Source organism: Eumetopias jubatus, unplaced genomic scaffold (assembly GCF_037043125.1).
Source record: "Eumetopias jubatus isolate StellerSeaLion01/CBP00866 unplaced genomic scaffold, mEumJub1_p1.0 scaffold_8, whole genome shotgun sequence".
Taxonomy (NCBI): Eukaryota; Metazoa; Chordata; class Mammalia; order Carnivora; family Otariidae; genus Eumetopias; species Eumetopias jubatus.
This window is the reverse complement of record NW_028274814.1, coordinates 15142479-15166145: the sequence shown is the minus strand read 5'-3', so window position 1 is coordinate 15166145 and position 23667 is coordinate 15142479. Positions and strand designations below refer to the sequence as shown.

General features: G+C 37.5%; 1 protein-coding gene and 1 non-coding gene across 10 annotated transcripts in view; one reads left to right on the top strand and one right to left on the bottom strand.

Annotated features, from left to right (window-relative positions):
- Positions 1–23667, top strand: part of MLLT10 (MLLT10 histone lysine methyltransferase DOT1L cofactor) — a 217726-nt gene that overhangs the window by 30165 nt on the left and 163894 nt on the right. The gene's annotated exons all lie outside the window — the stretch shown is intronic.
- On the bottom strand, positions 4303–4368 carry LOC114217365 (small nucleolar RNA SNORD42). The gene has a single exon (XR_003610968.1). It is a non-coding gene; the product is annotated as a small nucleolar RNA SNORD42 (small nucleolar RNA).

Genomic DNA, 23667 nt, shown 5'->3' with positions numbered 1-23667 from the left:
ATGACCTGAGCCGAAGGCAGACGCATAACGACTGAACCACGCAGGTGCCCCAAAACATATTTCTTAAAGTGGTTCATGGTCAGAAAAGTTTTAGAAACCCTGGTCCAGGTATATACTTAGAAGTGGAGGTGTGATGCTATCAGGAAGGCCAGTTCATTTTCAGAAGTGGTTTACTTTCCCAGCATTGAATGGTTTCTTTTTTCTACCAGTGCTTAACCAGAGCTTAGTATGCTAGTCTTTTCAACTAGTCATTTTGGTAGTTGTATGGTAGTATCTCATTGTGGTTCTAATTTGCCATTTTCTGATTACTAATGACAGTAAGTCCCTTTTTGTATATTTGTAGGCCATATGGCTTTTCTCACTTGTAACTTGCATATGGCTTCTCCATGTTAGTGGTTCATTTATTTTAGCGTTCTTAAAAAATTGATTTTCTTTGTAAATAAGAGAACTGATGCCCCTCTCTTGGCCTGTTTGGGGAGTCAAACCTGAGACGGTGGTGATGTTAGTGCCACATTCTGACCAAAGAAGCTAACCAGCCACCTGGCTGGCCCTTTCATTTATTTTATTCTTTTAAGGAAAAGTTCTTAATTTCAATGTAGTAAAAAATTTTCAGTTTTTTCTTTCTTTTGTGGTTAGTGCTTTTTGTGACCTGTTAAAGAAATCTTCCTAACTTGAGGTCCTGAAATTATTTTCCTATATAATCTTCTGAAGGAATGTTTTCTCCCTCCTCCTTACATTTAGTCTGTAACCAACTCATCTGAATTTCATTTTGTGTATAGGTAAAATGTGGGGAAATAACATATATGTTAACTTTTTCTTTTTGAGATTTATTTATTTATTTGAGAGAGGGAGAGAGTGTGCAAGCCGGGGCAGGGGCAGAGGGCTAGGGAGAGGGAATCTCAAGCAGACTCCGTGCTGAGGGCTGAGCTGGACTTGAGGCTCTAACCCACCATCCTGAGATCATGACTTGAAGTGACAGCAAGAGTCAGATGCTCAACAACTGAGCCATCCAGGCACCCCAGGAACATCCAGTTTTAACATTATTCTTCCCTCTTTTGCTGTACAGTGGTACTGTATTGTTAAATCAGCAGTTTCTGTATGTATAGATTTGATTCTGGGCTTTCTGTTCTGTTCTTTTGATTTGTCTTACCTTTGTGTCAGCATCACAATTCCAAAAATTACTCTAGCTTTATAAGTCTGTATATGAGATATCAGATAAAATCAGTCCTTCCCTCTTCTCTTTTGCATCTACTTTTTTTAAATAAAGATTTTATTTATGTATTTGACAGAGACACAGTGAGAGAGGGAACACAAGTTGGGGGGGGAGTAGGAGAGGGAGAAGCAGGCTTCCTGCTGAGCAGGGAGCCCAATGCGGGGCTTGATCCCAGGACCCTGGGGTCATGACCTGAGCCGAAGGCAGACGCTTAACCGACTGAACCACTCATGCGCTCCCAGCAACATTTGTTGAAAAGAATTGTTTTGGCTCTCTTGTTGAAAATCATTTGACTGGGGTACCTGGGTGGCTCAGTCGGTTAAACATCTGCCTTCGGCTCAGGTCATGGTCCCAGGATCGAGGCCTGCACTGGGCTCCCTGCTCTGCAGGGAGTTTGCTTCTCCCTCTTCTGCAGCTTCCCCTGCTTGTGCTCTCTTGCTCTCTCGCTCTCTCTCTCTGTGTCAAATAAATAATAAAATACTAGAAAAAAAATCGTTCAACTGTGTATGTGAGGATTTATTTCTGGGCTCTCTGTTCTTTTCTTTTGCTCTATACATCTCCTAGTTATGCTAGTACCACACCATTTTGATTACTGTAGCTTTGTAGTAAGTTTTAAAATGAAGAAGTATGAGTTCCCCAACTTTGTTCTTTTTCAGTGTTGTTTTGGCTATTCATGGTCCCTTGAAATACAAATGAATTTTAGGAAAGTGTTTTTCTATTTCTACATGAAACATTGGATTTTTTTTTTTTAAGGTTTTATTTATTTGTTAGAGTGAGAGAGCACACAGCAGGGGCAGTGGCAGGGAGAGCAAGGAACCGGATGTGGGACTCTATCCCAGGACTCTGGGATTATGACCCGAGCTGAAGGCAGGCCGTTTAACTGACTGAGCCACCAAGGCGTCCCAAAATACTGGAATTTTTTTTTTAAAAGGTTTTATTTATTTATTCATGAGAGACAGAATGAGAGAGAGAGGCAGAGGGAGAATCAGGCTCCCCATGGAGCAGGGAGCCCGATGTGGGATTCGATCCCAGGACCCTGGGATCACGACCTGAAGTGAAGGCAGACCCTTAACCAACTGAGCCACCCAGGCACCCCCAAAATACTGGAATTTTGATAGATTGAATCTGTAGATTGCTCTGGATAATAAGGACATCTCAACAACATGGTCTTTCAATCCATGAGCATAGGATGTCTTTATGTTTGTACAGTCTTTACTTTTAGCCACATTTTGTAGTTTTCAGTGTACAAGTTCTTTGTCTCTCTGGATAAGTTTATTCCTAAAATTTTTTTTGACACTATTATGAATAGTTACTTATTTTTTAGTACACTCCACACCCAGTGTGGAGCCCAATGCGGGGCTTGAACTCATGACCCTGAGATCAAGACCTGTGCTGAGATCAAGAGTCAGACGCTTAACTGAGCCACCCAGGCCCCCTGATAAATGCAGTTGTATTGTTTTAAGTTTTTAAGTAATCTCTGTACCCAGCATTGGAGCTCAAACTCATGACCCCAAGATCAAGAGTCACGTGTTCTTCTGACTGAGCCAGGTGCCCCTGCAATTGTTGTCTTAATTTCCCATTCAGATTGTTCATTTACAGTTATTTTTTAATTAAGCCTTTTATGTAGAGTCACATGCAGGTGTAAGAAATAACACAAAGAGATCTTGTACACCATCTACTGAGTATCCCCAGTGTTAATTTCTTTAAGAACTATAGGATAGGTTATTGAAATTTATACAGTTAACAGAATAATTCCATCAGAATTCCATCAGAATAATTCCATCATGATGCCTTTTTTTTTTTTCCATAGTGCCTTTTTTTATAGCTACACCTGCTTCATTGCTCCCTCCAGGCTTAGTTCCTGGTAAGCACTGATGTATCATCCAGTTCTGTAATTTTGTCATTTCAGGGATGCTGTATAAATGGAAGCAAAAACCATGTAACTTTTTGAGTTTGGGTTTTTTTCTCACTCAACATGATTCTTTGGAGATTCATCCAGTTTGTTGAATATATCAGTAGCTCCGTTGCTTTTTATTGTTCAGTATGGTATGTTAATGGATATACCACAGCTTGTTTAATTATTCTGATGAAAGATGTTTCAGGTATTTACAGTTTGGGGCTAATATGAATAAAGCTAATATAACCATTCTTGTGTAGATTTCTATGGGAACATAGGTCTCTGTGTCTCTGGGATGAATGTCCAGTTGTACAATTGCTGAGTTGTATGGGGGCTTCATGTTTAGGTATTTAAAAGAAATTGCTAGGGTGCCTGAGTGGCTCAGTTCGTTAAGCGCCTGCCTTCGGCTCAGGTCATGATCTTGAGGCCCTGGGATCGAGTCCCGCTTTGTCCTGCTCAGCGGAGAGTCTGCTTCTCCCTCCTCCTCGCCCCCTGCTTGTGCACTTTCTCCCTCTCTCAAATAAATAAGTAAAATCTTGGAAAAAAAAAAAAAAAGAAATTGCCAAAGCATTTTCCAGAGTGTACCATTTACATTTCTGCTAGAAATCTGAGCAAGCCAGTTTTTTGGCATCTTTACCAGCATGTGGCATTGTCACTGTTCTTTTTTTTTTCTTTTTGTCACTATTCTTTTTATTTAGTAATTTTGGTAGGTGTGTATTGATATATTGGATTTTAATTTGTATTTACCTAGTGGCTGATGATGTTGACCATCTTTTCATGTGCATATTTGCTATATGTATATCCTCTTTAGGTCAAATGTCTTACCCTCTTTTGGTCAAATGTTTATTTTTACTTTTGCCTATTTTCCAATTATTGTGAAGATTAATTAATTAATTAATTAAAAAGGTAATCTCTATACCCAGCGTGGGGCTCAAACTCCTGATCCCATTATCAAGAGTTGCATGCTCCATCAACTGAGCCAGCCAACTGCCCCTGAAAACATTTATATTTAGAATTAGCCAGCTGGACTCAGTTTAGATGATCCCAACTTTGTTGGCAACATTCAAAGCATGATAGGAGCTAGGTGAACATATACTTTCTTCTCTCCATCAGGCCGGTTGTGGAGAAGGAAGCCTTGTATTCCCTGCTGCTCTCACTGCCCCCATACACTCTCTTTTTCCCCAGTCTTCCGGCACATCAGTGATTTCTTTGTTAATGTCATTCTTATTCAAATACTGATTTTTTTCATCATTTGTTTATTGTTTTTATGGTAGAGTTTGACAGTTCTTTATATATTCTGTGAGCTCTTTGCCAAGTATGTGATTTGCTCTTATTTTATATCAAATTAGAGCAGTTTTTAGTTTTGATGAAGCCCATTTTTTTTGTATTTATTTATTTATTAACATATAATGTAGTATTTGTTTCAGGGGTACAGGTCTGTGATTCATCAGTCTTACACAATTCACAGCGCTCACCATAGCATATACCCTCCCCAGTGCCCATCACTCAGCTACCCTATTCCTCCCACCCCCCTCTGATGAAGTCCATTTTATAAATTTATTTTTTTATGGATCATACTTCTGTTGTCAAATTTAATAGCCCTTTACCCAGTCCTAAATCCAAAGATTTTTCTCCAGTGTTTCCTTTGTTTATTTTTTTAAGTAACTCTTTTTTTTTTTTTTTTAAGATTTTATTTATTTGACAGAGAGCGAGCAAGCACAAGCAGGGGGAACAGTAGAGGGAGAGGGAGAAGCAGACTCCCTGCCCATCAGGGAGCCCAGTGTGGGGCTTGGTCCCAGTACCCTGGGATCATGACCTGAGCTGAAGGCAGATGCTTAACCATCTGAGCCACCATGGCGCCTCTTTTTAAAGTAACTTCTATGACCAGTATGGGGCTTGAACTCAATCCCGAGATTAAGAGTTGCATGCTCTACTGACTTAGCTAGCCAGGTGCCACTCTTTTAAAAGTTTTATAATTTCATGCTTTACTTTTAAATCTGTGATTCATTTTGAGTTAATTTTTATATAAGGTGTGAGACTCTTTCTTTTTTTCCTTGTCTCTTTGCCTGTGCATTTCCAAATGCTCCAGTGGCAACCATTTGTTGAAAAGTCCATCTTCCATTGAATTGCTCTTGCACATTTATCCAAAATCAGCTGGGCATCTTTGAAGATATTTCTGGGTTTTCTGTTCTGTTACATTGATCTTTGTCTCTCTGTCAGTACCAACTGTCTTAATTACTGTGTAAGATGATGCTTGAATCACATGGATGATTCTACTTTATTCTTTCACAAAATTGTTTTGGCTATCTAGTTTCTTTGTGTTTTGGTTCTTAAATATATATTTTAGAATAACTTGTCTGTACATAGCCAAAACCTTTGTTAGGATTTTGATAGGAGTACCATTAAGCCCAAATATCAGTTTGTGGAAAATTGACGTCTTTACTATGTTGAGTCTTCTCATCCATGAACATGGTATGTTTATTTAGATCGTTGATTTTTTTTTTGGCACTTTTATGTAGTTTTCAGCCTGTAAGTCCTGTACATATTTTGTGGATTTATACCTAAGTATTTAATTTTTTTGGAAGCAGTTGAAAATAGCATGTTTAATTTTGGTATCCATGTTAATTTATTGGTAGTATATTGGAGTAACAATTGATTTTTGTATTTATCTTGGATCCTGCAACCTTGCTGAATTCACTTATGAATTCTAGGACTTTTGTTGTAGAGTCCTTGGGATTTTCTAGGTAGGTAATTGTGTCATCTGCAGATAGGGTTATTTTTAGTTCTTCCTTTTCAATTTGTATGCCCATAATGCTTGCCTAATTGTTTTGGCTAGAAATTTCAGCATGATACGGATTTAAGACCCTTGGGGAGAGTATTCACTCCATGATGAAAACCACTAAATAGGATGTTAACTGTAGGTTTTTTGTAGATGTCTGTATGAAGTTTCTATTCCTATTTTCCTTAGTTTTTTTTTTATTTACTTATTAAAAAAATCATGAATGGGTGCTGAATTTTGTTAGGTGCTTTTCCTACCATTAATACACTTTTTTTTCCCCCTTTAGTCTGTTAATATGGTAGATTACCTCTTTGATTCTGAATATTTAACTTAAGTGGAGTAAGCCCCACTTGATATGGCATATAACTCTTTTTTGTATATTACAGGATTGCATTTATATTTTGTTAAGGAATTTTGTGTCTATTCATGAGAGTTATTGTCTGTAGTTTTCTTTTTTCATACTGTGATTTTGATATTGGGAGTAATAACTAGCTTCATAGAATGAGTTGGGAAAAATGCTTTTACTTTTTCTGTTTTCTGGAAGAGAATGTATAGAATTGGTGTTAATTCTTTAGATGGTGGGTACAGTTCTTCATTGAAACTATCTGGACTTCCATATTTCCTTTTTGGTTGTTTTTAAGGGATAAATTAAAATTTAAAAATAGTTACAGGGCTGGAGTGCCTGGCTGTCTCAGTTGGAAGAGCATATGATTCTTGATCTCAGTCATGAGTTCAAGCCCCACGTTGGGTGTAGAGATTCCTAAAAAAAATAAGTAACTTTATGAAAAAAAAAGTTACAGGGCTATTCATATTACCAGTTTTATAATTGGTGAGTTGGAGTAGTTTGTGTTTTTCAAGGAAGGGATTCATCTCATCTAAGATGTCAGAGTTATGTGTGTGAAGTTGTTCATAGTATTCCCTTTTATTCTTTTGATGTCTGCAGGATCTGTACTGATATCCCTTCTTTCATTTGTATTAGTGGTGATTTGTGTTCTCTCCTTTTCTTTGTCAGTGTTGCTAGAGGTTTATCAATTTTATTGATCTTTTCAAAGAAGCATCTCCTGTCTTGTTGACTTTTCTTTTTTTTTTTCTATTTTAAATTTCATTGATTTCTGCTCTTATATTTATTTTGGTATCCATGCTTTCTGCTTGCTTTGGGTTTATTTTGTTCTTTTTTTAGTTTCCTGAGGTGAAAGCTTAGATTATTAATTTGAGACTCTTCCACTTTTCTGTGCATTGTTACAAATTTCCCTCTTATCACTGGTTTATCTATGTCCCACAAATTTTATTATGTTGTATTTTCATTTTCATTCAGTTCATTATATTTTTTTCATTTTCCTAGCGGCTTCCTTTTTCATTATTGTGTTACTTTCTTCTGGCCTCTGTGGTTTCTGATGAGAAATTTGCTCTCTCAACTTATTTTCTTTCTTTTTTTTTTTTATAAATTTTATTTATTTATTTGACAGAGAGCACAAGTAGGCAGAGAGGCAGGCAGAGGGAGAGGGGCAGAGGGAGAGGGAGAAGCAGGCTCTCCGCTGAGCAGAGAGCCAGACGTGGGGCTCGATCCCAGGACTCTGGGACCATGACCTGAGCCGAAGGCAGACGCTTAATGACTGAGCCACCCAGGCGCCCCTCAACTTATTTTCTTCTATAAGTAAAGTGTTTTTCTCTTGCTGCTTTCAAGATATCCTTTCTTGTCTTTATATTTCAGAAGTTTAATTAGGATGTGTTTAGGGGTAGATGCCTTTGGAATTATCCCTTTTGACATTTGCTCAGCTTCTTGATTCTGTAGCTTTATGGCTCACCAAAATGGAATTTTTTTAGTCATTATTTAGTTGAGTACTTTTTCAGTCCCACTTTATTTTTCCTCTTCTTCCTTAGACTCTCATGACATAAATGTTAAGATTATTTGTTATAGTCCCAAAGATCTTTGAGGGTCTGTTCATTCTTTTTTTTTTTTCACTCTCTGTTGCTTACATTGAGTAATTTTCATTGTTGTATCTTCTAGTTCATGAATTCTTTTACTCTTTCCTTGATGCTGCTGTTGAGGTCATGCATTGGGCTCTTTATTTTTCAGTACTTTGCAGTTCTAAAAATTTCCATTTGGTTCTTTATGTTTTCATTTTTGCTGAGGCTTTCTATATTTCATTTTTGTGTTTGTAATTTCTCATGGAATAATTTTTTATATTTATTTAAAGATTTTATTATTTTGGCAGAGCACAAGCAGGCGGAGCAGCGGGCAGAGGGGAGGGGGAGGGAGAAGCAGCTCCCTGCTGAGCAAGGAGCCTGGTGCAGGGCTTGAACTCAGGACCCTGGGATCATGACCTGAGCCAAAGGCAGACACCCAACCAGCTGAGCCACCCAGGTGCCCTGGAATCATTTTTTTTTTAAAGATTTTATTTTTAAGTAATCTGTATACCCAAAATGGGGCTTGAATTTATGGCCCTGAGATGAAGAGTCACATACTCTACCGACTAAGCCAGCTAGGTGCCCATTATTGAGTCATTTTTAAAAAAAAATTATTTTATTTTTTTAAAGATTTTATTTATTTGATGGAGAGAGAGAGGGAGGGATAGAATAATCAGGGGGAGCATCAGGCAGAGAGAAGGGGAGAAGCAGACTCCCTGCTGAGCAGGGATCCTGGCTTGGGGCTGGAGCCCAGCTTGGGGCTCCATCCCAGGACCTGGGATCATGACCTGAACTGAAGGCAGATGCTTAATCGACTGAGCCACCCAGGCACCCCTATTGAGTCATTTTTATTATATGGCTGCTTTAAAATCTTCATCAGATAATTCTGACATTCGTCAGATGTTAAAATTACAAATATCTCAGTGTTGGCACCTATTGATTGTCTTTTTTCATTCAATTTGAGATCTTCTGGTTCTTGTTATGACAAATGATTTTTGATTGAAACTTGAACATTTTTGTGTTATGTTATGGGACTTTGCATCTTACATAAACCTGTTTTACCTGGCTTTCTCTGACACGTGCCTGGCAGGAAGGAGTTGTGGGTGTCATATCCTTTTGCCAGGTGTGAGATGAAGTTCATGTTCCCTGTTGGGCCTTTGTTGACATTTGAAGGGAGGCTGATTGTTAATGCTGAACAGAGTTGTGAAATTATGGTTCTCTACCTGATCTCCACAATGGATGTGGCCTCACTTACACTCTGTGTTGGTGAAACCCGTAACTCCTTGCTGTACCTTCTGATACCACCCCAGGGGATATAGTCGGTTCCCTTGTTACTGCCAAATGAAGGTGGATGTCCAGGCTTCCCTTGTTGTCTCCATGGGGGGACCTGGTCCTTATCAGCCAGTGAGGCTGAAAATTCTGGTTCTCTACTTGACCTGCTCTTACACCACCCCAATAATAGTCTTGGCATGACTCAATCTCACAAGGGTGGATGTCTGGGTTCCCCACTTAACCATTGCAGAAGTGGGTGGGATCAGTTTTTCTGTGATGTTAAGCTGGGTAGAGTATCTGTCTAAAAGTTTTCCTTCCTCGCTAATATGATTAACCTTCCTGGTTGTTTGTCTAGAGAGACAGACAGGAAGCCTTTTGTTTGAGCTTTTTTGGTGGGGGAGTCTGTGCTTGTTAAGTGCTTCTGGGTTGCTGACTTCTTCATTTCAAGAGTGGGATATATTAGGCAAAAAGAAAACCTAGGTAACCTCACTGCCATGTTATTCCTTGGGTCCCATGGGTTCTAGCTAATTTGCTGCCTTTTTTTTTTTCCCTAAGATTTTATTTATTTATTTTGACAGAGAGACAGCAAGAGAGGGAACACAAGCAGGGGGAGTGGGGAGAGGGAGAAGTAGGCTTCCCGCGGAGCAGGGAGCCCGATGTGGGGCTCGATCCCAGGACCCTGGGATCATGACCTGAGCCGAAGGCAGATGGTTAATGACTGAGCCACCCAGGCGCCCTGCTAATTTGCCTTCTTAACATGTTTCAGAATATATTTGTTTTGTTTATAATATCCACAGTTTTTGTTTGTATTTTGTAAGAGGGGAAAGTACATCTCCATCATTCAATAAATGGAGGAAGTCTAGCTTTTGATTTATATTTCATTGATTTTTGCTCTGATCTTTATTTCTTTTTGTCCTTCTAATCTCTTCAGGTACAAGGTGAAGTCATTGAGTTTTCTTTTCTTTCTTTTTTTTAAAAGATTTTATTTATTTATTTGACAAAGACAGCGAGAGAGGGAACACAAGCAGGGGGCGTGGGAGAGGGAGAAGCAGGCTTCCTGCTGAGCAGGGAGCCTGACATGGGGCTCGATCCCAGGACCCCGGGATCATGACCTGAGCTGAAGGCAGACGCTTAACGACTCAGCCACCCAGGTGCCCGGATAAGTGTACTTTTAATCCCCTTTACTATTAATTTCCTTAATCTGTTTTATCCATCCCACTGGCAACTACCAGTTTTCTATGGGTCTGTTTTATGGGTCTGTTTCTGCTTTGTTTGTTCATTCCTTCATTTGTTTTATTTTTTTAGATTCTACATGTAAGCAAAATTGTAATGGTATTTGTCTTTTCCAGTCTGACTTATTTTAGTTAGCATTATACTCTGTGGGTTCTTTCATGTTTTCGCAAATGGAAAGAGTTCATTCTATTTTTTTATTGCTGAGTGTATTTCATTACACACACACACACACCCCCCTTTATCCATTCATCTGTCCATGGACACTTGGGTTACTTACATACCTCAACTATGGTAAATAATGCTGCAGTAAACATAGAGGTGAATCTCTATCTTTCTCTCTCTTTTTTTGCATATATCTTTTTGAATTAGTGTTTTTGTTTTACTTGGGTAAATACTCAGAAGTGGAATTACTGAATTGTTTGATACTTCTGTTCCTAATTTTTTGAGACCTTCGTACTGTTTTCTACAGTGGCTGCATCAATTTACATTCCCACCAACAGTGTATGAGGGGTGTTTTTCCCTCCACATCTTCACCAACTCTTGTTTTTTGTATTTTTGATTTTAGCCATTCTAACAGGTGTGAGTTGATATCTCATTGTGGTTTTGATTTGCATTTCCCTGTTGATGAATGATGCTCAGCATCTTTTCATGTGTTTGTCGGCCATCTCTGTGCCTCTTTTGGAGAAATGTCCATTCAGGGCTTCTGCCCACTTTTTAATCAGATGTTTTTGGTGTTGAGTTGTATAAGTTATTTATAGATTTTGGATGTTAACACCTTATCAGATATATCATTTGCATATATTTTCTCCCATTCAGTGGGTTGCCTTTTTGTTTAATTGAGGTTATCCCTAGCTGTGCAAATGTGGTTTATTTTGATGTAGTCCCAAAGTTTATTTTTGCTTTTATTTTTATTTATATTGGCTTTTATTTGCCTGAGGAGACATATCTACAGAAATGTTTCTATGGCTGATGTCAAGAATTTTAACTGCCAATGTTTTCTTCTAAGAGTTTTCTGGTGTCAGGTCTCACATTGAGGTCTTTAATCAATTTTGAGTTTATTTTTGTGTGTGACTAAGAAAGTGGTCCAGGTTTGTTCTTTTGCATGTTGCTGTCCAGTTTTCCCAGCACCCTTTGTTGAAGAGTCTGTCTTTTCCCCATTGTATATTCTTGCTTCTTTTGTTGTAGGTTAATTGACCATAAAAGTGTGGGGTTATTTCTGAGCTCTCTGTTCTGTTCCACTGATCTGTGTGTCTGTTTTTGTGCCAGTACCATACTGTTTTGATTATTATAGCATTGTATATCTTGAAATCTGGGATTGTGATACCTCCAGCTTTGGTCTTCTTTCTCAAGATTGCTTTGGCCATTTGGAGTCTACAAATTTTAGTTTTATTGTAGTTATGTGAAACACGTTCCTATTTTGTTAGGGATTATAGCTTACTGTGGGTAGTATGGATATTTTAACAATATGGGTTCTTTCATTCCTTGAGCATGGAATCTTTCCATTTTTTTAATGTTGTTTTCAATTTTTTTAATCAGTGTTTTATAGTTTTTAGAGTACAGTCTTTTACCTCCTTCATTAAGTTTATTCCTAGGTATTTTATTTTTGGTGTAATTGTAAATGGGATTCTTTTTTAAATTTTTTTCTGCTTTTTCATTATTAATGTATAGAAATGCAACAGTTCTATATATTAATTTTTTAATCTTCTGTCAGTTCTTACACTTTTTTGGTGGAGTCTTTAGAGTTTTCTATGTGGAGTATCAGGTCATCTGCAAATAGTGACAGTTTTACTTCTTCCTTACCCATTTGGATGCTTTTTATTTCTCTTTTTAAAAAATTTATTTATTTGAGAGAGAGAATGCATGCACGAGTGGACAGAGGAACAGAGGGAACAGCGATAAGCAGACCCCCCCTCTGAGCAGGGAGCCCAGCATGGCTCCATCCTGGGACCCTGGGATCATGACCTGAGCTGAAGGCAGATGCTTAACCAACTGAGCCACCTAAGCGCCCCCCAAGGATGCTTTTTCTTTCTTTCTTTCTTTCTTTTTTTTTAAATTTTATTTACATATTTGTGAGAAAGAGAGCACAGGCAGGGGGAGTGGTAGGCAGAGGGAGAAGCAGGTTCCCTGAGCAAGGAGCCGGATGTGGGACTCGATCTCAGGACCCTGGGATCATGACCTGAGCCGAAGGCAGTTGCTAAACTGGCTGAGCCACCCAGGTGCCCTTTATTTTTTTTTCTTGTCTGATGGCTGCAGCCAGGAATTCTAATACTTTGTTGAGTAAAAGTGGTTACAGTGAACATTCTTGTCTCAGTCTCTGATCTTACAGGGAAAGCTCTCAGTATTTTACTATTGGCTGTCATGTCAGCTGTGGGTTTGCCGTATATGGTCTTCATTATGCTGAGATATGTTCCCTCAACAACTACTTTGTTGAGGGATTTTATCATGAATGGATATTGTATTTTGTCCAGTGCTTTCTCTGCATCTATTGAGATGATCATATCGTTTTTATTCTTTCTCTTGTTAATATGATATGTCATGTTGGGGCGCCTGGGTGGCTCAGTTGGTTAGGTGACTGGCTTTGGCTCAGGTCATGATACTGGAGTTCCGGGATCGAGTCCCGCATCGGGCTCCCTGCTCGGCGGGGAGTCTGCTTCTCCCTCTCACCCTCCCCCCCCTCATGTGCTCTCTCTCTCTCTCTCTCTCTCATTCATTCTCTTTGTCTCAAATAAATAAATAAAATCTTAAAAAAAATATATATTATGTTGATTTAGTAGTGATTATTGCATCCCAGTAGTAAATCCTGCTTGGTCGTGGTGAATGCTTCTTTTAATGTACTGTTGGATTCAGTTTACTAATATTTTGTTGAGGATTTTTGCATTTATATTCATTAGAGATATTGACCTGTAGTTCTTATTTCTCATAGTATCTTTATCTGGTTTTGGTATCAGTAATGCTGGCCTCATAGAATAAATTTTGAAGTTTTCCTTCCTCTTCATTTTTTTTTGTATTTTTGTAATATTTTGAGAAGAATAGGTATTAAACTCTTTAAATATTTGGTAGAAATCACCAGCATTAAATCCTTTATCTTTGTGAAATGATCCTCTGTTTTCTTTCTTTCTTTTTTTTTATTTGAGAGAGAGAAAGAGAGCATGAGCGGGGAGAAAGGCAGAGGGAGAGGGAGAAGCAGACTCCCCACTGATCAGGCAGCCTGACGTGGGGTCAATTCTAGGACCTTGGGATCATGACCTGAGCTGAAGGCAGAAACTTAACCAACAGCCACCCAGGCGCCCTGATCCTCTTTTTTCTTGATAATTGATTTTTAAATCTACTTTATGTGATACTAATATAACCACTTTAACTTTCTTTTTATTCTCTATGATGTAACATGACTTTTTTTCTCTGCTGCTTTATTAAAGACTTTTTTCTTTACCTCTGATTTTTGGCAGCTTAATCATGTTTTAGTTTACATTTCTTTCTTTGGGTATAGTTGACACAGTTTACATTTCTTAATGTTTCTATTGCTCGTGTTTATTTAAAGGGTGCTTTGTTGTACGTGTTTATAATATCATTAAATGTGGCGAATTGTTGACATTTTTTCCGATTTCTGATTTTTTTCTCCTGTATTATCTGTTCTTTAGTGGCTCCAAATACAAATATATTTGGCCTTTTGAAGTTATCTTAAAGCTAATTTATAGTCTATTCTCTTTTTTTTTAAGTAAACTGTGTGCTCAGCTAGGGGTTTGAACTCATGACCCTGAGATCAAAAGTCACATGCTGTATTGACTGAGCCAGCCCGGTGTCCAATACTCTGTTCATTTTTTAAATTATAATTAATTAATTAATTAAGTTTATTTTCTTTTTATTTTTTAAAGTAGTTTTTCTATGTGTTTCATTTTGGTTAGTAGCTATTAACTTGAGTTCTTGTGCTGTAAATCTCAGTATTTTTTTTTTTTATCTTTGACCTTGTAATTTTCATTTTTGGAAGTTTAAAGTTTTAAAAAATTTTATTCATATTTCTACTTAACATTTTTATTTTTTTATTTTTTTTTAATTTTTTTTAAAGATTTTATTTATTTATTTGAGAGAGAGAGAGAGAATGAGAGATACAGAGCATGAGAAGGAAGAGGGTCAGAGGGAGAAGCAGACTCCCCGCTGAGCGGGGAGCCCGATGCGGGACTCGATCCAGGGACTCCAGGATCATGACCTGAGCCGAAGGCAGTTGCTTAACCAACTGAGCCACCCAGGCGCCCTCTACTTAACATTTTTAATGTTTTTTCCAGCTTTTGAATGTATGGAATGTATTCACTATAATTGTTTTATAGGATTTGTGTATCAATTCTATTATCTGTCATTTCAAGATTGGTTTGACTGGTTTTTGTTTCATTATTGAGTGTGATTTGTTTCTTCTCTGTATGTCTTTTAAGTTTGTCTTGATTTTTAGTCATTGTAAATTTTATCTTGTTATGTCTCCATTTTAGTATGCCTAAAAATACTTTTGTACTTTGTTCTGTGACATGGTTAAGTTATTAGAAAAGTTTGTCCCTTTCGGATCTTGATTTTACGTTTTGTTTGGATAGACCTGAGCTCTGTTTAGTGTAGGGTTAACTTTTACCTCTTTCTGAGGCATAATCCTTCTTAATACTCTGATGCAGTATTATTAGGTTTTTTTTTTTTTTATTCTGGCTTTTGGGAACAAGCATTATTTGCATCCTTGTGTGAGTTCTGGTGCTGTTATTTCTGAATCATCTGGTGGTTCTCTCCCTGGTCTTGAATAGTTCTCTGACATGCAAGTGCCGATTCCTCACTCAACATTTTCTAGGATAAGCCTCTGTAGATCTCTTCATTTTTCTCTCTCTGTCTTCAGCTGTACTCAGTGCTGGTCTCCCGTGTGACCTGTAGCCACCTTGGCTTCCTTGGACTCCTAGCTCTAGTTCTTCAATTTGGGGAGACCATATGCTCTGCCTGGGTTCCTTCTCCCTGTTCATGGCATGGAAACTCTCAAGGCAGTAAGCTGGGCAAATATATGGCCTCTGTTTGTTTCTTGTGTCCCAGGATTACTGTCTTTCATTACTTGTCCAAAATCTTTAGGGCTTTTGTTTCAAACATTTTGTTAGGTTTTTGTTATTTCATGCAGAAGGCAGAATCTGGTCCCTCTTACTTGATCATGAGTAGAAGTGGTATTATTGTGCTTTTTTATACATTTTCGTACTGACTAGTGATGTTGAGCACATTTTAACTTTTTAATTTGCTTATTGACCATTTATGTGTTTTCTTTTGGGAAGAGTCTGGTCAAACCTTTAGCCCTTTTCCTTCTTTCTCTCCTTTTTTTTCTTTCTTTATTCTTTGTCTTTTTTTTTTTTTTTAATTGCCGAAGGTCTTTATATGTCCTGGATACTAGTCCTTTGTTAGATAAATGCTTTGTAAGTAGTTTCTCCAAGGCTGTGGTTTTTTACTTTCTTAGCTGTGCTTTTGATGAGTGGAAATATGTAAGCCTGATGAAGTCTAATTTGTCAGTTTTTTCTTTTACTATGTATGTGCTAAGACACTTTTGCCTAACCCTGACATCATGAAGGTACTTTCCTTTGTTTTTTCTAAAACTTTGTTTTTGCTAATTTATATTTAGGTCTCTAATGTATCTCAAATTAAGTTTTGTAGGTGTTTTGTTTTTGTTTTTGTTTCTGTTTTTGCATCCGGATATCCAGTTATTTCTGCACCATTTGTTGAAAAGAGTCTCCATTGCTCAGTGGCTTGCTTTGGTGAAACAGCACTTGGCTGCATTAAGTGTGCTCTATTTCAGGAATATTCATTCTGTTCCATTGATCTAATTGTCCATCCTTATATCATTACAATACTAACTTCATTATTTGTATTTTATAGTAACTCTTGAAGTCCGATTTGCAAGTCCAGCAACCTTTTTCATCCTTTTCAAGATTGCTTTGTATACTTTAAGTTTTTAGCATTTCCATATAAATTTCAATATTAGCTTTTCCAGGGGCACTTGGGTGCCTCATTCGGTTAAGCATCTGCCTTCAGCTCAGGTCATGTCTCAAGGTCTCGGGATTAAGCACCACATCAGGCTTTCTGCTTAGCGGGGAGTCTGCGTCTCCCTCTCCCTCTGGGCTTGCACATACTCTCTCTTGCTCGCTCGCTCTTAAATAAATAAAAAATTAAAATAAATATTAGCTTTTCCATCACTTCAGAAAGGTTGATGGGTGATATGATGATGATAACCATTGTTGATGGGTGATATGATGATGGGTGATATAATGGATGATAACCATTGCTTTCAGTCTATAGATCATTTTGAGGAGAATTGATATGTTAACAGTGTTGAGTCTTCCTTTTCATTAGCATGGTATATCTCCATTTCTTTAGGTCATCTTTGTTTTCTCAGCAATATTTTGTAGTTTTCAGTCTTTGGTCTTGTGTGTCCTTTGTGGAAAAAAAAATGTGTGTTTTTTTTTTTTAAGTTTTTTCCTCTTACTGTAAGTGGTGTTTTAAATAATTTAATTTCCTAATTATTTGTTCTTGGAATATGGAAATAGAATTGACTTATATTGGCTTCTGTCTTACAACCTTATATAAGTCATTAATTCTATGAGTATTTTTGGTAGATAAATCAGATATTTGTAGGAGATGATCATGTTACAATTTTTACCTCTTTCCACTTTGCATTCTTTTAATTTTCTTTCCTTATTGCATGTACCTTAGTCCTGTTCCCATTCTTTAGGGAAGGCATTCAGCTTCGTACCATTAATTATGATGTCAGCTGTAGGCTTTTTATTAATGACCTTTATCAGGCTGTTTAAAGATAGAGGTTTTATTATTATCTAAGTATGGCCACAAGGCCTGTGACAGATCAGGAGAGGATTCCTGTTGTAAAGGAATCCTTTATAAAGTTGTAAATTATGAAAATAAAGGCAAGAGCCTTCATTTTGGTTTCCATGGAAAGGAATAGTCAAGGAATGGTAACCAGGTTTAGGATTCTCTAGTTTGAATAATTTCAAGTGCTTTGTGGTTTAGGGGCTGCCCAGAGTTGTCTGGTACCTTCCCCTGGGGTGATTAGAGTAGGGGAATATCGTGGCCAGATATAAAATAGAGATGGTTGGGGCTATGGTCTCTGTATTGGTTGGTTTGCATATGAAAGCTAGCTGGAGCATTGGTAGCTATCTCAGGAATTAGATAGCCCTGAAAAGGGTTACCAAGGCCCAACGTATCAAAAGTATAGAATGAAAGGATATGATTAATAAACAGGTTGTGTAAAATCTATTCCTAGTTTTTTGACAGTTTATGGCATGAATGGATATTGAGTTTTGTCTGTTTTTTTCTACATCTATTGAGATGATTATGTATTTCTACATAATAATAGTGAATTTCATTGTTTTATTTTCAAATGTTATATCAATCTTGTATTCTTATTTTTTCTGAAGATTTAATTTATTTGACAGAGAGAGAGAGAGAGCACAGGCAGGGGAACTGGGAGAGGGAGAAGCAGGCTCCCTGCTGAGCAGGGAGTCGATGCTGGGTTGGATCCCTGGACCCTGGGATCATGACCTGAGCTGAAAGCAGACGCTTAACTGACTGAGCCACCCAGGCACCCCTCAATCTTGTATTCTTGGGATAAATTTTACTTGGTTATGGTGTATTATCCTTTTTGTATATTGCTGTATTGAAATTGCTAATGTTTTATTAAATATTTTTGCATCTATGTACCTTTAGGGATGTTAGTCTATAATTTTCTTTTTTTGTATTTTCTGTTCAGGTTTTGGTATTATTGGTATTATTACCTAATATTATTAGGTGTGTTTGTTAGTATTATTCATAGTGAGCTTAGAAAATAATTTCAGAAGTGTTCTTTATATTCTGGAAGTGTTTGTGTGAAGTTGATGCTGTTTCTTCCTTGGTGTTTGAAGGAATGTACCAGTGAAAAAGTCTGAGCCTAGAGTTTTATTTTGGGGAAGGATTTTCAGAATGAATTCAATTTAAAGGGTGCTTCAGATTTTTGTTTCATCTCATCAATTTTTTGGTAAGTTGTGTTTTTCCAGGAATTTTTCCATTTCATCTAAGTTGTTAAATTCATTAACATAAAGTTAATAGTCTTTTGTCTTTTTACTATCTGTGGGTTCTATAGTGATAATTCTTCCTTTTTTGTTCATACTGGTAATTTATGTGTATGCTTTATATCCATTTAGCTAGAGGTTTATCAACTTTGTTGATCTTTCCAAAGGACCAGCTTTGACTTGTATCTAAGAAATCACTGTTCACTTCTAGGTCATGTAGATTTATTACTGTTTCATTTAAGACTTTTATAGTGTTAGCTCTTACATTTAAGTATATGACCCATTTTGAGTTACTTTTATGTATGATATAAATAAGGGGTCCAACTTGTGTTTTGCTTGTTGAGTAGAATTTTTAATATATGAGTTTTGTAAAGCTGTTTCTCTTTGTATTAATTTCTTAGCATTCCAGTAGTAATTTCAGTATATTTCCTTACCTTTTTATTGTCCATTTATATAGCGTACCACTTACAGTTAGTATTATACCTCTTCTTAAATGTATAGAAATGTTGCAGTCATAGAGATTCTTTGACATAACCTCTGCTCAGTTATGCTATTGTCATATGTATTAGATCTCTGTGTTATAACCCCTGGAAAACAATATTATAATTTTTGCTTTCAATAATCATTTGTATTTTTAAGAATTTAAGAACTAAAATTCTTTTATATTTTCCAGGTATTTACCATTCGGGGTCCTCTTTTTTGCTTCCTAAAGATTTACATTTTCATTTAGTACCATTTTTTTTCATTATGAAGAATTTCTTTAGCCTTTGTTGTAGTCCATGCCTCCTGGTGATGAAATCTGTTTGCTGCCTTTTGTGTGAAAATACCTGTTTCACTTTCATTTTTGAAGGACATATTAGTTGGATATAGAATTCTGGGTTGAACTACAGTTGTTTTTCTTGAAGCACTTTAAAGATTTTGTTTCACTGTCTTTTGACTTCCATAGTTTATGATGAGAAATCAGCCATTTATCTAAAAACTGTTCCCTTTTATTTGATGTGTCCTTTTCTCTTGGCTCCTTGATGACATTCTTGCCTTTGTTTGCTTTTCAGCAAGCAGTTTGGGTACTTGGGGCTCACTGAGTCTATAAAGTTCTAAGACAAATTTTATCCACTATTTTTCAAAACTTACTTTTTGCCATATTCTCATATTCCATATTCTCTTCCTCCTCACCACTTTTCCTCCTCCTTTTCCAGACCATCAATTACACATGTTAGATTTCTTGACACTGTACAATAGGTCCCTGAAGGCTTGTTCATTTTTTTCCACTATTTTCTCTTTTTCAGATTAAAGATGAGAGGTAATGTGGCTTCAGAGTCAGTGACTCTTTCGTTTGTCATCTTGGTTTTGTTGTTAAGCCTGTGCAGTAAATGTTTCACTTCATATATTGTTTTTGTTTTTGAGAGGGAGAGGTGGGGGAGGGGCAAAGGGAGAGGGAGAGAGAATCTTAAGCATGCTCCATGCCCAGCATGCATTGGGTCTCCATTTTGGGATCCTGAGATCAAGACCTGAGCTGAGATCAAAAGTTGGACGCCTAACCGATTGAGCCTCTCAGGTGCCCCTAATTCTTTTTTATAGTGTCTTTTACTTTGCTGAGATTTCCTATTTCACTTAATATAGGTACATTTTTATTTTTCTCTTAGAACTCAGTTATAATAGTTATTTAAAGCCTAATTCCAGTGCCTCGGTCATCTTAGGGTTGGTTGACCTTCATTGATTGTCTTTTATCTTAGGGTTGGTTGACTTCATTGATTGTCTTTTATCTTAAGCATGAATAACGTTCTTCTACTTCTTAGTAGATCATGTAACTTGGATTGTTCTTTTTTTCTTTAAAGATTTTATTAATTTGAGAGAGCGACCACCACGAGGGGTAAGGGGTAGAGGGAGAGGGAGAAGCAGACTCCCGGCTGATTTGCGAGCCTGATACAGGGAGTCTGCTTCTCTCTCTCCCTCCTGCTTCTGCTCTGTCTCTTTCTGTCAAATAAATAAATAAATGAATGAATAAAATCTTTTTTTTTAAAGATTTTATTTATTTGAGAGAGAGAATGAGAGAGAGCACATGAGAGGAGGGAGGGTCAGAGGGAGAAGCAGACTCTCTGCTGAGCAGGGAGCCCGATGCGAGACTCGATCCTGGGACTCCAGGATCATGACCTGAGCCGGAGGCAGTCACTTAACCAACTGGGCCACCCAGGTGCCCTGAATGAATAAAAAAAATTGGGAAACTTCTTCTGCTGGTCCCTTCCAAGTTTTGACTACAGGTGGGAAACCAGAATCTGGCTGCTAACTGTGTGTTTGTCTTTTATAAGCTTACTTAACTGTTTTGGAAGTAGAAGTTCATTTTAAGCAAAAAAAAAAAAAGTGATGATGGTGAATGTTTTATCCTACAGATACTACTTTATGCCACAATTACATCTGTTATATAAGGAAGATCAAACTTAAAACCTTTTATTCTTTATTGATTTATTCTTATCAGCTTATAATATTTTAAAAAAGTTTGGTATGTTTCAGTTCATTGCAGTTATTATCTTTTTTGGCCTTAAGTGATTTCCCATTTTTTTTTTTTTTAAGATTTATTTATTTGGGAGAGACAGAGATAGAGAGAGCATGAGTGGGAAGGAGAGGGAGAAGCAGGCTTTCCACTGAGCAGGGACCCTGACGTGGGGCTTGATCCCAAGACCCTGGGATCATGACCTGAGCCGAAGGCGGATGCTTAACTGACTGAGCCACCCAGGTGCCCTGGCCTTAAGTTATTTCATCTTTGGCCAGCAGGAACTTCTTTAGGTTGGCTGATAAGTCCTTTTGACATGAATAAAGTAGTCTTTTATAGCTTCCTTGCTGTCTGATAGAATGTTACCTCGAGCTTACTTGACCTAGACTAGGAATCATCTACATCTTTCAGGAGTCCTGGCAGCTTTGGGAAATGCTATTTGGAGACCACAGCCTTGGCACTAGAGGTGCTCATTTCTACCCTGGTAGCCATAAGTTTTTGTAAAAGAAAAGATAGGGTATTTTAGATTTATTTTTATCTTTTTTTTTTTTTAAAGAAGAAATGGGGCTCCTGGTTGGCTCAGTTGGTGGACTATGTGACTCTTGATCTCGGGGTTGTGAGTTTGAGCCCCTTGTTGGGTGTGGAGATTACTTAAAAATAAAATCTTTTTCTTTTTGTTTAAGATTTTATTTATTTATTTGAGAAAGAGAGCACAGGCGGGGGGGGAAGGGCAGAGAGAGGGTCAGGGAGAGGGACAAGCAGACTCCCTGCCAAGCAGGGAGCCCCACGTGGAGCTCGATCCTAGGACCCTTGGATCACACCCTGAGCTGAAGTCAGATGCTTAACTGACCCAGGTGCCCCAAAAAGAAAATCTGTTTTTTTTTTTTTTCCTGGTGAGAGAGAATCTTAAGCAGGCTCCACACTCAGTGTGATACAGGGCTTGATCTCACAATCCTGAAATCATGACCTGAACTGTTATCAAGTGTTGGATGCTTAACCAACAGAGACACCCAGGCACCCCAAAAATAAAATCTTAAAAAAAGAGGGGTGCCTGTGTGGCTCAGTTAAAGCATCTACCTTTGGCTCAGGTCGTGATACCAGGGTCCTGGGATCGAGTCCTGGCTCCTTGCTCAGTGGGTAGTTTGCTCTCCCTCTGCACCTCCCCCTGCTTGTGCGTGTGCGCGCTCTTTCCAAAAAAAAAAAATGATAGTAAATATTTTATCGTACAGATACTACTTTATGCCGCAAGTATATCTTTTATTATAATATGAGGAAGATCAAACTTAAAACCTTATCCTTTATCATTTTATTTTTTCTTACCATCATATAGTATTGTTTTCAATCATTTCCTTGTTGTATCTTGTAATATGATGGTAATACAGTCTGGGTAAACCAACATAGTGGAATAGATTGTTACATAGCCACAGCCTCCCAAAGGGTCAGTATTTTGGGTGAACTTGATTTAATGAAGTGTTAGGGGGTTTTATCTTTTGGCAAAAGAATCTAATATAAAGTAGAAAAAATATTTGGAAATTAATGTCTCCATTCTAAAGATGGAAAATAGTTGCATCATTTCTTATTATGCTATATGATGTAGCAAAGAAAGAGCCACCTTGTATAACTTGCACTTGTTTGGGCCATTTCAGTTAAAGGTGTTTTTTTGGGGGGGCCATTTCAATTAAAGGTGTTTTTTTTTTTCCCTTGGTGAATGTGAAATCTTCAATGTGTGCTTGCTTGTTTGTTTGATTTCCTTATAATCTGTGTTCTCTTTCACAGGATTTACTTGCACTTTATTTTTTATTATTTTTTTCCTCTACCCCAGCCGCCTACTTGTACCTTTTAAAGACTACTTCTCACTAAAATAATAATGTATCTGTGGGATTGTAATAGTAACATGTTTGACTGCATCCTGCCCTATAAAACTTTTCAGTTTGACAAAACAGAGGATCACGGGGGGAGGGAAGGAAAAATAAGACGAAATCAGAGAGGGAGACAACAAACCATAAGAGACTCTTAATCCTAGGAAACAAACTGAGGGTTGCTGGAGGGGAGAGGGGGGTAGGGTGATGGGGTAACTGGGTGATGGACATTAAGGAGGGCAAGGGATGTAGTGAGCACTGGGTATTACATAAGACTGATGAATCACTGAACTCTACCTCTGAAACAAATAATACACTATATGCTAATTGAATTTAAGTAAAAAAAAATAAAAACTTTTCAGTTTGAATTGGTTTACTGTAGGATCTGGAGTCTCTGTGGTTCAGGGTTCCTCATACCAGATCCTTCCTGAGTTAGGGTATAGTCTTCTAACTATAACGTAACCTTCTTTTCTTTTCCTGTACTTTTTTTCTCTGAAGTCTCCTATATATCTATTTTTGTTTTTACTGGGAAGACAGAGCATGTAGTAATGTATCTCTATAAAAATTTAAATTATAAAAGAAACAAAGTATTTTGGAATAAAGAAATAAATTCACTCATAATCTTACCATCTTCACCATAGTCCTGTTAAGCATGTTTTGTGTATTTTATTTTATTTTATTTTATTTTATTTTTTTAAAGATTATTTATTTATTTATTTGACAGAGAGAGACACAGCGAGAGAGGGAACACAAGCAGGGGGAGCAGGAGAGGGAGAAGCAGGCTTCCCGCGGAGCAGGGAGCCCGACATGGGGCTTGATCCCAGGACCCTAGGATCACGACCTGAGCTGAAGGCAGACGCTTAATGACTAAGCCACCCAGGCGCCCCTGTTTTGTGTATTTTAGAGTTTATTTCTATGTGAATATACCATTATTTCTCTCATTGTTATACAGTTAGAC